Below are 5,715 nucleotides of genomic sequence, written 5' to 3' on the forward strand. Positions count from 1 at the left end.
TGAAATCTGCTGGTTACGCTCTTTTTAACAGGATTAGCTGGGTTTCTGCTTCAGAGAAGGCAAGCTAAATCTAAATTTTGTTGTTCAAGAATTCACTTAATAGAATGATGACCTTTAGGGGGGAAAAAAAAAGTCATTTTTGTCTTCACTTCCCACTTGTTTCTCCCCAAAAAGAAAAGAGAAATGAAAGAGTAAATAGAGCAAGGAATATTTGTCTTGAGACAAGTACCAGGAAGGGCTGAAGTGGGCTTTTAAGTCTGGTTTTTAAACCAACATTCACGGGAAAGCCAGAGAAGTCTGACCAAACGTAAAGCATTCCCCATGTTGACCCAGCATTGAGCTCTTAGGAGATGACTCCAGCCGCAGCTCAGCCAGCCCAGGGACCCAGCCACAGCCACACACGCTAAAGCTGGGCCATCGCAAGACGTGGACAGAGAGCGCACGCTCAGGTCAAAACTCCATCCATCAGTACACACTGACCCTTCTTAATTATCTCTCCAGAGCATACTCAACTCCAAGGAGCTTTGCTTCCATGAAAAATGTATCACCTTTGTTCCAAGCAAGGAAAAGATACGAAGGCACTTAAATTCATGCCCGTTAGTCTTGCAAACTCCAGGAACACATTTTAGTTACTGATTACAAGTATTGGAGCTACTCAAAGCGAACTTTCCAGTTGTCTCCGGTAAAGTCTCCAGTGTGTATATAAAATAGCTTTAACAAAGACTCACATCAGCAATTTTGTAAGTGTTGCATTAAATCCAGACGGTGTTTTTCATCTCAAGATAGAAAAAATGCATATTAATCCACCAGCAAAGCAATGCATTGAGAATTTTAAACATTTCTGTCAGTATCGGTAAAACCATAATGCATTCTTTGCTAGATGAGATACCGAATCATTTTGGTTCATTTGGAGGCCATTTGCTAACTTTATTAGGCAATATTCAGATGATGGATATCAAAAGGATATTCACTGTAGAAACAGGCTTTGTTTCTGAAGACAGTAATTAGGTTAACCTCATGAATAAACCCTTTATATCAGCAGCTTGTACAAAGTGAAAGTAAAAAAAAATGCAGGAGAAAACGAGACAGGAAAAAAATCATCTCATGCAAAGGGAAAAAACTCACATCTATGTATAGCACTCTCCATCTGACACTTTTAAAACAATCTGTATGTGAACAGAAATGTCACAGTGGCCGATGCACCAAAGCGTATAGGTATAGCGTTACAGAAGTGATCGTAATGCCATTATGATCATACGCTATGATGCATGTATGAAATTATTAATGCATCATCCCGTGGTTAAGGCAGAACCAGTCCCAGGCCGTAGCATCGCTCCTGAGCATCCCCAGCCCCCCAGGCAGTGCCCCGGCCCCACTGCAAGGGCTCCACGGAATCACAGAATCGTTTAAGATGTGGTGTCGAGTCCAACCATAAACCCAGCACAGCCAAGGCCACCCCTAAACCCTGTCCCTAAGCACCACATCTACACATCTTTTAAATACCTCCAGGGATGGTGACTCCACCACTTCCCTGGGCAGCCTGCCCCAGTGCCTGACAACTCTTTTGATGAAGAAATTCTTCCTAATACCCAACCTAAACCTCCCTGGCACAACTTGAGGCCATTACCTCTTGTCCTATCGCTGGTTACTTCCTACGCAGCCAAGGAGTCACAAGTTCTCTGCTGAGTCCCTGCTCCTGACAACCACCCTTCCCTGCCGCTGGGCTGAAGCCAACCTAAAACCAACGTAGACATCAGTTGTGGGTGCTGGGATGAAGTCACCTAGCAGTGATTTGCAGAGGTGATAATCAGGGAGAGCTTTTACCAGTGACTCCTGGAGCCGCAGGTGCTCAGCACATCTGCACCCAGAGACAACCTAAGTCAAGAAACTCAGCATCCCTGGTCTAAGGGGCTTTTCCAAAGTGGTACACTGATGGCAGGCGCCAAGCAAAACTGCAGACAGCGCCTTGCCTCTTCACTACAACACCCAGCAATGAGCCACAACCACTTTCACACATTATACATACTCACAACGAGTTACTAGAAAGATGCTAAGGGTCAAAAGGGATGAAAGCTTGTAAAATTGGCAAAGGTAGACTTAAGCTAAACTGGTACGTTTTGGTGTAATTTAAGCAGACTAAGGGGAAGCTAAGAAACAATACACTCAATAGAAGAAAAGCCTTCAGTTAACCCACTCTCTCTGCCATTCTGGTTCGTGGGTTACACCAGAAGCCCAGTGTGCAGCAGCCCCCCTTGTGCCAGCATCGCCACTACTTGCACAGTCAAGCTCTCATACCTGCAGTGAGTGAATGCTGCAAAGTGTGCTTAACGGAAAAGAAACTTTTCAGGGTTTTGCTTTATATTGGTTGGTTGGCATTTTTTAAACAAAGCAAATAAAGGAAATACAGATCCACTTCTTCCAAATCCTTCTAAGTCAGAAGTGGGCTGGAAGATTCCTCCTGGAGACCAACAGGAACGTGGACTGAGAAAGGCAGACCCACTGTGAGCTTGCAGTTTTGACTGACTTCCAACTGTTCCAGCCAACACCAATTAACCTGGTCCTGAAGGTCATGTTGCTTCACTAAACATTCAGAGATTTGACCTGGAAAATTCAGAACAGAAAGTAAAGAGCAGAGGCAGTAAAGAAAAAGGGTGAATCCCATTTGCATTAGGCTGTTCAGTCAATGAAGAGCTATCCTTTCACCCCAGAACACCTAGTAGTTCCACCACCCCTAGCAAGGTTAGCTCCAAAACAAGTAAAAAAAAAAAAAAAACAAAAACATTTAGAGACCTCAAACCAAAATTCAAATAAGGTCATTTGACATCTTAGCATGGGCTGAGGGCAACAGCACATTGCCAACAGACTTGTAACCCACTGCTTTAACATAGTACAACATGCATAGGGCACGGTATAAAACTGTGATTACCATTAAAAACTAAGGGCCAGCCTAAGAGGATGCAAGTTTAGGATGCTTCAAAACAGCGGGCAAAGGCACGAGCCACAGCAGCGGGCTGTCCAAGCAGAGCCACAGCCTCAGCACCACTGGACGCGCTTCTCCTCTTCAATCTGCTATTGCCCTGAAAGTCCCAAAACAACCTCAGGCCCCAGAGTGCCCCGATACCGGTCCCCTCTGCTGTTACTCACTCTTTGTAAGAGCCATTACAAAGGGTCTTAAGAAAGAGGTTATTTGAACACAGGCTTTCCCCTTCAGCAGAACAAAGCATTATATTTCAGCATTAACAATGAGATGTTTTTCCTCGAGTCAGCTTTAAAATAATGTTGACATTATAGTCAATACATTATATATCACTATATTTATGTCAGAATCTATTGGCATAAAAATAAATCTAAATGCACAGTTCTTGTATTTAAATGAAGCCTGGCAATGCCGTATCTCTCCTTCAATTTCTACTCAGCTTCTCGTATACATATCAATCATTTCTGACAGATTTCGTACACTGGGATATCACCTCTAGTCTCGTTAAAAACTATTTTAAGTGAATTTTATATACAAAGACTGGAAAAATTTATTTTTGGGAGCTCCTCTTATAAGCAATATAGTTTCTGATAGCCTAAGCGTTGCAAGTGAAGTTTTACTCTTAACCTCACATTCAGGGTAGGGCTGAAATGCAGGACAGCAAATGAGGGTCACCCCAAGTCAAAGCCAAACAAGATGGTTTTAAGCTCAGGTTAGCGGGTTGATTTACCCAGAAATACTGGCTGTAAGATACCGTCCAACAGCCATGCAAAATCATCCAGCATGGAAGAGGCCAACGGGGAATGCCGTGACGGTGTTTTAAGAGACAGTTCCCCAAAAGACCTCATCTTGCCAACAGATTGAAGCTGACTGGTTCCCACTGCTACGCTATAAAATAAACCCCAGAATATATGCGTCTAAAAATATAAAATAATATTTTTAAAAGGTGTAATGATCACCTGCAGACATTCATTGTCTCTATGACTAAAGTAAGTCCTTAAGTCTTCAGTATTAAGTAGGTTAACCAATTTCCCATAAGAATTTAAGTGATATCTGAGATTTTTTTCATCAATTTGCAAAAGCCATAAACGAGCCATTTCGCCCCAGCTGCTGTAAGGCAGTTACCTCACTCACCTTCCTTTGAAGTGGCCAGTTATGTTCAATCATCGTTTCCACTGACAAGAGAAATGCAGGATGCCAACTCCACTATTTCTGAATTACTGACATTAACAGCTGTTTTATATCTACAGACAGAGCTTTGAAAACATGTAAACAAGTCAATTAATTAAGATACTATAATAACATAGATTTTAATAATTTGAGGAACAGCCTGATGTTTACAGATCTGCAGATGCAATATAAAAATATCAGAAAGAGTACAATTTGCGTGTTCAGAGGAAACAGAACAGGAACTATTTCCTTCCTTCTGTTTGCTGGAAGGCCCCACCTTTTCCTTGCAGAACAAAGAGATCTCAGCCCTAAATCCATGGATACCCTAAGACGGATACATAGGTTTTCCTCCAAAGGTCAGGTCCAGCTACAGGACCCAGCAGAAACCTCCCCAGTGGCACCTTTCCAGCCGGATCAGACAAAGCCACCCCACAGCACGCACCCCAGAACTGCTCAGTAACACACTGAATAACGCACCAGGCTCCAAAACAAACTAGTCCTGGGCCAGCAGCCTAAGTGACATGGACCAAATCATTCCCAAGGAAACAGAGATGACCAAGAATATACCCAGCTTGGAAACAAATTCAGTTTAAGAGAACCAAGGGGTTTGGGGTCATAACGACCTGGCCGGACCAAGACTCCATGCAGCAGAAACTTCTCTGTCCTGCTGCAACCACTGTACCAACAGAATGAGGTCTTGATGGAAGCGAAATTACAGAAAACAAGAAGGTTTTGTGATGGGAACACCAAGGTCTGATCATGAAAGAGGTCAGCAGCGTTCCCTGTGCCTGAACACACACACACAGCTATAAGAAACTACCGAGCACACATAACACTTCTTTATGGAGGACACAATTTAGGTCTTAGACTGCAAAATTTGAGGACTTTTTTGACCACTCCTTCCTTTTCCACCCAATCTAGAGCACTGGATTTTTTGAGAGAGAGTTGTTTTAAGCAACTTTGCTTTGTATGTATAATGGATGGCAGCAGGGATCACTCCAGCTAGAATTTAAACCTACATCATTTTATGGAACTTCAGGCTTCACAAAAAGCATCCAATTGGGGTCAAAAGGATTTTTGCTGAGGATGCCAATGCTGCCAGTCGGACAGCTCCGGTTCGGGGAGGAGGCTGCAATACCACCCCATCCTGTCGCGTGAACCAGGGGTCACGGTTTGCTGCGTGTCCACCAAAGAGACAACACCATGGCCGCAGTTTCGCTTAGTTCTGCCCTGGGGTGGATCAGAGTTAACCAGCATCTCCATCAGATCATCCAACAGAGCTGCAGGGAACAGGCGCTCTCTCCCAAAATTGGACCAAAGGTCACTTTGGCAGTCTGAGCAGCAAACCACGGCAGACTCAGGCAGCTGGCAGGGGACACGGATGGGCCAGCATTTTCGGAAAGTTAGACACACACGTTTACAATTGCTCAAGCAGGACTAGGTGATCTCCAAAGATCCCTTCCAACCTCAACCGTTCTGTGACTCAGCTTTAAAAAAAGAGGCAAGTTTGGTCACTTTATTACCCTACCCTGTTTTATTTGCATGAGAAGAAACAAAAGCGACCTCTT

The sequence above is a fragment of the Cariama cristata genome, unplaced genomic scaffold (assembly GCF_000690535.1).
Source record: "Cariama cristata isolate BGI_N322 unplaced genomic scaffold, ASM69053v1 scaffold2205, whole genome shotgun sequence".
NCBI lineage: Eukaryota > Metazoa > Chordata > Aves > Cariamiformes > Cariamidae > Cariama > Cariama cristata.